The sequence below is a fragment of the Topomyia yanbarensis genome, chromosome 3 (assembly GCF_030247195.1).
Source record: "Topomyia yanbarensis strain Yona2022 chromosome 3, ASM3024719v1, whole genome shotgun sequence".
NCBI lineage: Eukaryota > Metazoa > Arthropoda > Insecta > Diptera > Culicidae > Topomyia > Topomyia yanbarensis.
Window position 1 is genome coordinate 301,917,303 of NC_080672.1, and position 11,474 is coordinate 301,928,776.

At 39.1% G+C, this 11,474-nt stretch overlaps 1 protein-coding gene across 1 annotated transcript in view; it reads right to left on the reverse strand.

Annotated features, from left to right (window-relative positions):
• Nucleotides 1-11,201, reverse strand: part of LOC131693663 (mitogen-activated protein kinase kinase kinase 9) — a 77,973-nt gene extending 66,772 nt beyond the window's left edge. Inside the window, exon 1 of the mRNA XM_058981691.1 lies at nt 10,218-11,201. The gene's annotated coding sequence lies outside the window, so the exon portion shown is untranslated. The remainder of the gene's footprint in view (nt 1-10,217) is intronic.
• Nucleotides 11,202-11,474: the final 273 nt, after the last annotated feature.

An 11,474-nucleotide genomic window follows, 5' to 3' on the forward strand; every position in this document is an offset into this window, starting at 1 on the left:
GCTCTATATTGAACCCTGCATGCTGATGAACACCGACGCCGGCCACGTCCGAATGCAGATCTTCGAGGAAAGGAAGGAATGTTAATCCGATACATGTCGCTGCTAGACACCGAGGAATCCTTTGCATCTCCACATGTATCACGGGAAGGGGAGAGTTGTTAGTAAGTGTGCGAATAGCGTAATAATTGCTCTGGGCAGCCGGCTGCCGAGAATTTGGCAAATTTATCATTTTTCGTATTATTGCGATAAAAATAAGCAACTTGAGCTCCGGATAGCTGACTATGAGGAGCATTACTTATATTTTAATAAACCGGTAACGTTCATTCTTAATCACGCGACGAGTTTTGCACGAGACAAAATTGTATGTCCCTTCAAACTCGTATCGACTATTTGTACTGTGCGTCATGCATTGCACTAAATACCCGAAATTGGTCATTGTAGCAATTACACTCGGTGTGGCAAGTGCGCTGAGATGCATTAGTACGACACTTGCATTGGGGATGCTGAAAGTGTGCCTGATCTAGTACCAAGCGCCGTAAACAAACAGCGCCCGGAAAATCTGAGGCGTTCCCGTAAAAGACGCTTCTTCTTGTGGGGACATCTGTTACTGCTATTACAATAAATAGGTAGATCGGATTCTTTGTAAAGGCTAAAAATTTTCTCTTGAGAAGCCGCCAAATATAACAGCTTGAGGTAGTGCTGACACAACACCGAAGCAAACATCCTCTGGTCTTAGAATTTAGAGAACGAACGGGGAGTGTCATGCTACTCCAGTTGAATTGTAATAAAGGTGTTTCCTTAATTCGGCCATTTTAACCAATATTAACAAATAGTGTATCGTTTTAAATTTATTGCTGATCGCATTAAAGTAAACTTGACCATTTCAAGCGCCGCCCAGTGGCCACTCAAAAAGGACGGTTAAAAGTATTTTTTGACATTCTCGTAGGTTTCTCCAGTAATGTCCGCTTCTACATGAACTGAAAACGATAAATAGGGTTTTTTCGGGCATTACATATTAATGAGACGAATTCATTAATATTTAATTCCCGAAAAAATCCTATTTTTCGTTTTCAGTTCATGTAGAAGCGGACTTTACCGGAGAAACCTACGAGAATGTCAAAAAATACTTTTAACTGCCCTTTTTGAGTGACCACTGGGCGGTTCTCCCGACAATTGGGTTATTCAGCCATTTGCTGGTGTTGGTCTTTTCCGATTCAGATGACGCATAAGATACGCAGTCTAACCTTTTTTAAGTGGGGGTAAGGATTTCAGCGTGAAAAAACACTTTTTTGCGATTTTTTTTGTAGAAATTTGGGTAAAAGCATAGAACGTGTATGCAAAGTTTGAAATAAAATGGTTAAGCAGTTTTCGAATGGCAGTCAACACCATGTTTTTTTTCCAGAGACGTTCTACAAAAACCTTCGTCACCGAGTCGTTTGTCGATATTTTTGCATATAAAAATTACAGAATGTTATTTAAATGACACATTTTTATCAATTCACTTGACCCAAATTTCTACAAAAAAATCGCAAAAAGTGATTTTTTCAACGCTGAAACCCTTACTTACCTTAAGTTTTCTGTACGTGAAATGATAAATAAAAATTATTTTATAAAATTGATTTAATAGGCCTTCCATTCAACCACCTTGACCCTTAGCTTTAGCTCGGTTTACTGTCAAAGATGCTAACCAACGTCAAGTAAAACCGGGGATGCCAAATACTGATATGTTTACATTTTCGTAGAAAATAACGTAAAAATCTTTCTGAAGTCATCAAGATTCGACAGTTGAGTTCTATCGATGTATGTAATAAGCGAAGAATTTTATTTTTCATTGAATGACCCAATTCACCAAATCCCTTCAAACTGAAACCTCAAGCCCAACTTTACACAATGAACTCGGTCGTTTTAGGAGTTTTGGTGTAATATATACTACAAATATTAAAATTAACAAGTAATTATTTCAATAATTATCAGAATACCTTTAATTACTGGTAGTGTAAGGGTTACAGTGTTTTAACATAAACCGGATTCAATTGAAGACGAATTTCATTAATAATAAGTGATATAAGCTTACCATCATTAGTGTCAATAGGATCGTTGCGAAATCAATCGAAATAGGAGTTGAAATTCCGTAGCGAAAAATCTTTGCTTTGCTATCAGTGCGAGATATAGAATTGACAGCAAAAAGCAACTTAAATTGAAAAAAAAACATGATCAAAATAGTGAAAACGCACACTGAACTCGACTCGACGTCTAGTCTGCCAGTAAGTCTCGGTTGTTTTTACAATCGTCGCCTGTTAACTGTCTTTTTCTTCGGTAAGTATTATCCGGTAGTTTGATAGTGACGGATCTAGAGGAGGGGGGGGGGGGTATCCTGAAGGTCCGCCAACCCTCCCCTCCCGGAAATTTTTAAATTTCAAATTCGCTCCAAACTCAAAATCATTCCGAACAAATTCGAATATCAAAACTGATTTCCATTAAATGAGGTTATTACGTATGATGTATTGTATAATGAGCATGAACATAACAAAATCGTAATTTCATACTCCCTCCTAATTTTTTTCTAGATCCGCCCCTGAGCTTGAAGCACAGGACCAAGAAGTTTTATTGCTTTATTTTTCGTATAAATCGTGACGAGCTTGATTTCGAATTCGTTGCTATAACCACAATCTTGGCACGAGATGCGGAAAAGTTTAGCCCTTTGTCAATAGTTCTTATTGTTTTGCAGAATGAGGCGGATCGATAGTAGAAAAATGAAAATAGCCTGTTATGGGTGGTTGATCGTGAAGGGAATTAACATAATTTGGAACATTGCGAGCCGAAATAGTCAACGATAGTAATTAAGAGAATAATACCATATGAATATTAGATTTGAGTTATGTGTTATTGTTCATAACAGACAAATTAGCTGAACATCTTTCCTAACAAGAGTCATATGAGTTCTAACAAAAATATATCTTCCGCCAGACGTAAGTAGGTACGCATGAGAACGGAGGAGAAATAAACTAAATATTTACCCTCCATGCACGTTTGATAAGCGCATGTCGTCGTCCCTGCTTTGTGTGGATGTATTGTTGGGTAGAGGGAATAGAATAATAAGGGGAAACACGTACATAACAAACTATCAGGTGGGTATTTCCAGAGTAATAAAAACATCGCATTGTTAAAAGTTAATGTACTGCACCCACGCTTAATTTATCTCAGCAGGTTAACCATTTTTATTTATTTCCAGGCTTTCAGATTACACGTTTATCATGATACTGACGGAAGGCATGATATACTCTCTTAGCAATAGGCCGTTACAGTAACTCCATGCGAGCTCTGAATAAAGCTTGAACACCCGCTTATAATAACACTCCCTTACAATGAGGTTTCTAAAGTTACATTAGCAGTTGTGACCAGCAGTAAATAAATTGGATTGATGTGTATCGAAGTACAGCGGTTGTCCTGGGGTGCAACATCCAACCGAATGTTTTACCTTCCATTTGAGACTTGGTTTGTGACAATCAGTTCAGTCACCACCGTAGAACCGATTGAACTTTAATTATGGAATATGCCCTGAATCCATGACTTTCGGCATTAGCGACAGTGAACAATACATTTGACTAGGGTGACCATAACAGACGAGTAAAAAAAACAGGACAGTCGAAAGGGTACTGCTTCCCCCCGTTAGCTCTCAATCGACATTGCCGTTTCCGCATGTTTTCGGTAGTTAAAAAGTTCTGGGGTCTGGCAGGCAGAGCTTCTACAGTAAAAAAGTTCTGGGAGTCTGGGAGGAAGAGCTCTGCCAGAAAGTCTTTCGTCGGAATTCGATCGCCAATAACTTTTTCGGATATACACAAAGGCAGTTCTTGCTATACCACCATCAGAAAACGTTTCACGCTGAGATGGTCTGTGCAGGACCGGCGTGGAGTTTTCAGTACTAAAAACACGAAATTGACGTAAATCAAAAACATCAGCGATCCCAAGTAGCTTCCCTGCGCTATGCCTGGCAATCTCCAATGACAACCATTATCTCTCGATTTGAGAGCTGCAAAACCTACCGTTGCACAGTGGCGTAACTATATGGAATCCGTGGCCAAAATTATTTCCCATGTTTTTAAGCTGTTTTATACGATAACAAGAGATGAAAAATGGTTTTTCATAGTTTTAGACAATTTATGACCAAAATATGAAAATATTAAACCTCCTTGCAGTGTGATGCAAAGCCGGAAATAAACGAATTCCACGAGCATTATTATTTTTCAATGTAAACGTGTTTTTAGAGTAATCTATCAGTTTGAGGAAACCTCGCATTGAGATTTAGTCTGTTTCAACTGTTTTCATAAATTAAAACATTTTGTTTCAAGTTCATATGTTTATTTTGCTTTTCTGGTTTTCTTATCTTATATTAATATTCAAGTTTTTGTAAATTCGGTAATAGAAATCTATCCAAGTGATTATCGTATACAATCTGATTCTTCACGTTAACACTTGCAATCCGGAGACAAGGAAGTGGAATGAGAAGATTGCAAAATTTGTTTGATGCTTCACTTACGTTTCCAAGGCAACTTGTGTACGTTACGTTTCATATAGCAAGGTTAGTGGAAGTTATATTTCACACTCTTTTATATGGCTTTCTAATAGCTCAATTTGGTTAATGGACACAATCTAACAAAAATAATATGAGGGACTCAATCAAATCACTCTTGTCATATATGCTTGAGCTTGTGCGACCACCCCTGGCCGCTACTCCGTTATTGAACTGGACTAGCTGAAGTTGCCAGGGAATAAGTAGATAATTATGCTTGGGAGTAGCGAAACATCTTTCAATGTGCAACTCCTGGTAATCCTAAATTGTTTATTGATCAATACCGGCGCCGGCCAGGCCCTAACGTAGGTCGCGGGAGGAATGTGAAAGAAAGGTTAGTCCGATACTTGCTTTTGCTAGAGGCCGTATATACTACTGCGCACTCCACAAGTATCACGGGAGGAGGATATTTGTTAGTAAGCATAGAAGTTGCATACTACTTCTTCTTTACCGACGCCAGAGAGGTGACTTCACTTCTGGACTAGATATCGATCCACCAACTCTCATGGACCGGGGACCAACCGCTTTACTTCCCTTCCGAAGGAAGACGTCACCACAGATTTTTTCACCTCAGGAAAATTTCAATGGTCACCCTACATTTGACATCGCTTCGATTGGCCATCAGTGATTTAGACCTGCATATTGAAGTTATTTGGAGTTCATTTCAATATGACCACAGTAATTAATTTTTTATTTTAAAATCAAGTTTGTAGAAATCGGTTAAAATGCGCCGACAAATAGGTGTGACATTAACTTGGGAACTTGGTTAGTTTCCCGGGGGCTCCGATAATTGGGAAAGGTCGTCAATAGCTACTTTGATTGGTTATTGTTGATCTAGACCAGCATATTCAAGTAATACTGCACCAATTTTAATATGTATTGTATCATTTGGACATCTTTGTGGTATCAGTTTATAAGGAACTAGCTAATACCCATAGTGCGTTGCTGCGGTCAACGAAATAGGAGGAAAACACAATTTGTTCCGAAGTGCCATTTGGCGGGCAGATAATCCTTAACCAATAGCACACAAACACGCTCCAGAACAAATGCCTACTATGTATAAATTTTGACGGCAATCGGTTAAGTCGTTTGGGAGTCCATAAATCATATACATACAAACATTGACTTTTATATATATAAATAGATAGATAGATAGATAGACTAGCTAATACCCATCGCGTGTTGCTGCGATTTTCAATGAAATAGGAGGAAAACACAATTTGTTCCATAGCGCCATCTAGCGGGCAGATAATCCCCAACCAATAGCACACAAACACGCTCCATAACAAATATCTACTGTGTATAATTTTTTACGGAAATCGGTGAAGCCGTTTGGGAGACTATAAATCATATACATACAAACTTTGACTTTTATATAGATAGATAGATATAGATTTGCCCTTCAATCCGTAATTCCGTAACCGGAAGCCCGATCAACTAAAAATTCTATAGTAGCTTATGGGAGCGTTATACCGTTCATTTTAAACTAAATTTGTGCAAAACAGTCAAGCCATATCTGAATGAAATAGGTGACATTATAAAATACATACACAGACACACCCATACAGACATTATCGATCTCGACGAACTGAGTCGAATAGTAATCGGTTAAAAGCCGGTTTTCAGAGTGATTGCATATTAGACCGTTCCAAAAATTGACTTTTTATCGAAACACCGCTGAATCAAATGGTTATTGGTTCCAAAAATTCCATGCAAAATGCAAACTTCAGTTGCTCTTGGTTGACTAATAATTATTTTTAAGTTTTTATGTAAAAACTAGCTAATACCCATCGCGCGTTGCTGCGACTTTCAACAAAATAGGAGGAAAACGCAATTTGTTCTGAAGCGCCATCTGGCGAGCAGATAATCCACAACCAATAGCACACAAACACGCTCCAGAACAAATGCCTACTATATATAAATTTTGACGGCAATCGGTTAAGTCGTTTGGGAGTCCATAAATCATATACATACAAACTTTGACTTTTATATATACAGAAGATATAAGAAACTAGCTAATACCCATCGCGCGTTGCTGCGACACTCTGCGAAATAGGAGGAAAACACAATTTGTTCCAAAGCGCCATCTGGGAGGCAGATAATCTCCAACTAATAGCAGACAAACACGCCCCATACCAAATACCTACTGTGTAAAAATTTTTACGGAAATCGGTTAAGCCGTTCGGGAGTCTATAAATCATATCCATACAAACTTTGACTTTTATATATATAGATAGATATAGGCAATTCAGTAAAAAAAATATCATCATAATCTTATGCATCCCAATATTGTCAGATATATAGTTTGTGGTGCAAAGATCAACATTGCCGAAGACTGCAAATTGATTCGATTTTGTAGTAAAAAGATATTATAAAATAAATTTATGTATTGTCTCTCTTTCCCGCACATGCTTAGACTAGGATATTTTGACACCCAAAATACCTACACTGGTCAAGTTTCGGTTGAGATTAACAAACGTAGCAATGTTTTATGGTTGGAAAGCCTTTACTAAAAATGCTATACCTCAGTCCTCCAACCGAATTTTCACGAAATTTGTTCACGAAAATTTTTGTAATGAATGGTACTTTCCAATACATGACTTTGGTTTAATGAAAAAAAGTTGATGTTTGTTTTGTGTGAATTTCAAAATTAACTAAAAACATTTTTTTGGCCATGATTAAGAGGTTCTAGCATTGATATAAGCACTTTTCATATTAAACTTTTAAATCGGATTTGTTCTCTAAGGTCCACAGAAAAATTAAAAAAAAAATATTTTAAAAAAATGGGCTTTGCAAAAGTTGCGAAAACCGCTTATATATAACAATTTTGCTCAAAAATGGCCATTTTTCATAAATCGCATTAACGGAACCTCTATATGATTTTTTAGAAAATAGATCTGTTCTACAAAAGTGTTTTACATATGCTTTTTCTTCATTATAGGGTCGACCACCATGACTTTTCGAACATTGAATTTTGTTGGGACAGCCTAATGGGATATGCTAGTCTCGTGCCTCTTTAAAGATGTGCAGCTACTGGTCGAAGTCTGCACAGTGTAGTGCACGCGTCTCGAGATGTTGATAGTATTTGATGTTGCTGTGAATGCAACTTTGAAATGAAATTGTTGATTGACCGAGGCACACACTTTGGTCACCACTGGATTGTGGTCTGAGCTGGGTTCCTGGTGTACAGCTGGCTGCGAGATGTTGTCCATGGATGTTTATGACGAGGAGATTGATAGTTGTATGGGCCCCGGGACGAGTCAGTAGGTTGGGAGTTTCCAGAGTCAGGATCCTGTAGTGGCCTTCATCTGCGTGGACTCTCCATATAGTGCCGTTTTGATTACTGTGAGGGAAGAACTGGTCACTGACTAATGGATGGTGTCGCTGTGGTTCGAGAACTGTATGGAACCGACGCTGCAACACCTGATAGTGTTGCATATTGCCAAAAAATTCTGTTCGTTAATCGTCAGGGGCAGCATTGATAGCCGCTGCGGTTGATTTCTGATAGATGCCTTTTCGCGGATATCTATAAATTCCACACGCTTTGTGCGAACCTTCGTGGTGTATAGATGGTTTTTCCCACAGTTAGCTCGCTTGGGGTCCGCTTCTTCAATTTTGTTGATAACTGTCGATGTTGTGAACCCCGCATCATTGTATTGCATCGGGTATTCATGGAACAACTGCTGGCTCCGTAATCAAATCGTGGACATTTCATGCATTGAGTAACGTACCAGTGTTTTGGTTTGTTTTAAGCCTCAACTCAACGATGCAACTGTTTACCACGTTGATCACTTTGAGGGTTTTTAGCGATATGGACCTGTGCTCGAGATGAATCAGATAGAGCTGATCACGATAAGTCTACGATGTGTCGTGCTGGGCGATTTTGCAAGGGTTTACAAAATTCGATCAATTTCGCCACCAGTTTCCCTTTCTTCATATCAACGGGGCCGTGGAGAAACACACTCATTCATTTGGCGTCGGGAGCTTCGTGCGTGAAATACTGGTATTGATTTGATTTAAGCTATTCCACTATCTTGTTGCAATGGGCTTTCACCTAGGTCAATAGTTTCACACCAAAGATGCATAGCTGAAATAGTTGGCGCATGTTCGAAGATCCAGAAACAGATCAGTCAGGTTACCGTGAATGAAGATTGGCGGGATCGTCTTCCATTCTGCCGTATTAGCTTGCTGTTGTTGCGGCTTCGGATTCCTATTTTTTAAGGTTTGCCAGAGGATTACAGGCATCGCCATTCTTCAGTTCGAAAAATTTGTTGCTCGGAAAAAATTTTTCTCAATGTATTGATGATCGATTTTGTCGCTTAGAGAGAGTTTTAGCACGGTGACTGCAGCGGAATCGACCACCATATCTTCCACCGGGGAACCGGGTGAAAAACTCGCCAACGCGCATTATTTTTCTAACAAAAATTACAACTATCGAATCGAAAATTTTCCATGAGTAGAAAGTAATAAAACGGTCGAGCACGTCTAACGGAGAAAATCGCAAGACGACCACCACTGAACCGATGTCGATAAGGGGCCATTCATATACCACGTTAACCAAAAATCTTCGGTTTAAACCCCTCCCCCCCCTACATGGACAAGTGTGGACAATTCATGTACCCCTACTTCTCTCCCCACAGTGTCCACGTGGACTTTGCCGAGGTTTTTGTTAAGTAGTATTATAACTAAGGTTTCCGATTTCAGGTGTTCGTATTGTGTTGGACTGTTTTGATACTTACTGTAACCTGAAGAATCGAATTATGAATAGTTCAAATTTTGTAGGTTTTTTGAGATCTTTGTGAAAATTGATTTCCACTGATTTTGTGCCTACATGCACATGTTATGCTGTTAGGGGCTCTTTAAGTGTTGCACAGTTTTGAAATGATTTGAAGAGAAACATCAAACACTTAAGCCTATGATGACACAAATTTGTTTTATGACCTCATTAAGACAAAAAATATAAGTATTAGTCCACGTGGACTATTTCTATACCCCCACTCCCTCTCCATGGACAAGCATGGATTTTTTTGTACCTCCTCCCCTCCCAAATTGTCCACGTGGTATATGGATGGCCCCTAAACTGATTTTTCAAATCATTCTGTATAGTCGCGATATTCTAGCGAGATTAAAATCTTTGAAACATGTGTAAATTATCAAAATTAGTGTTCGTCATTGAATACAAATACATACATATTTCTTTATAATGACAAGACAGATTTTCAACAAAATGATTTGGCAGCTCTACTTGGATGTACCAATTTGCGCATAAAGACACAACACCTAACTCAGAAAAGTTGGATTTGAATGTTTCATGCACTACTCATCAGTAACTGAAACCAACTTACGGCCAGTTAGACGAGATATCCAAACTACCACCAAGCACATGTTGTGTAAACTGTATGGATTTAATGTCTAACTGGCGCCAGTTTGGTGTTAGTTTGAATATATCGTCTAACTGGCAGCAGGCTGGTATCAGTTACAGACCAGTGGAACACGAAACATTCAAATCCAACTTCTCTAAGTTAGGTGTTGTGCCCTTATGCGTAAATTGGTACATCTATTTTTTTCCTTCAGAAAAAATAAAGGTTTCAAGTTGATACTATTTGTACTCAAATGTACTGAACTTTTTTGATTAAAACAAACTCACCTAATATCCGATCCACAAATGGCCATACATGTTTGGCTCGAGACGGACACGTTCAGTTCTCCAAGTATTTGCTTGCTTCAGGGTTTTCCCTTTGTTATTTTTTCCGCATGATCTGCATAGTGCGTCCAATTGGTTTTATTGTTTTCCTAATCCATTGCCCTCAAAAGGGGACAAAACTGAATGACTTTTATTTTGCTCACTTCATTCCATTTATGTAATGCTCAACAACACAAACATGTTACTCCCCTATTCGCATATTTCTGGCGTGTATAAATCGATACTCCACTGCTTACTGTATTTTTTGTTGTTTCTACATTCGGTTAGAGCAAAACTAAATTTACCGAACAGCCACCCTTCCTACAACGCCAAGGTGTCTTTCGTGTAGCCACTTTCCTATGCTATTCGCGAAAAGTAGCAAAAAAATCGATAACTTCACTTCCAATGGACTTGCACTTTTTTACACATGTGTTGTACATATTCGGCTTACAAAACCACAAACAAATTGAAGTGCTTAGCTAGGAATACAACATTTTCGCATACATTAGTAGGTAGTAAGTAACCTTCGGCTTTTGTGAAATGGTAAAGTTTCAGATTTTTCCTTCACCGCCAAACCGCGCACTATCGTTTCACATCGGTAACGCAACATCTACTCTTGTTTTTCGGATATAGGTATGGGAGTCAAGATGGCGACTCAACATAGCAACCCACTCGACTATCAGCCACAGCATAGATTTTTCCCCCGTCAGTTATGCAAACTATCTGCACTCAAACCCGACGACAACAAGGATGTCCCCAAGCATCGAATCGTACGTTTAAGATGTGCCGTTTCAGAACCTCCGACTTGTGGGTGGTGTATTTAAATTGTTTTACTCAAGGGGTGACCGGCAGGGTGTGCAGGACAGGACGAAACCACAGGCATCCGCGCGCGATGGCTGCCTGCGTATGTTCCGCACGGTGAGCGATTTGAATGAGAACTAAGCCAACAAACGCTCGATATAGCCATGAAGGGCTCGATGTATCGAAGCAGTAGCTGTAGCCATTTACTAACCATCGTCGGCGGCGTGTTGTGTTGTGTTGTGTTGTATGTGTACAGATATGCGTTTCCTCTCTGGTTCTCTTGTATTGTCTTCTCTGGATCTCTTTTGTTTGCATGGATGCCGCACCAGCAGAAGAATACATAGCGAGCGCTGGCCAACCACCTTCACCAACATGAATGGGTGGGGTGGTTCCAATAGGATTTTTGTGGTGTCGCAATTT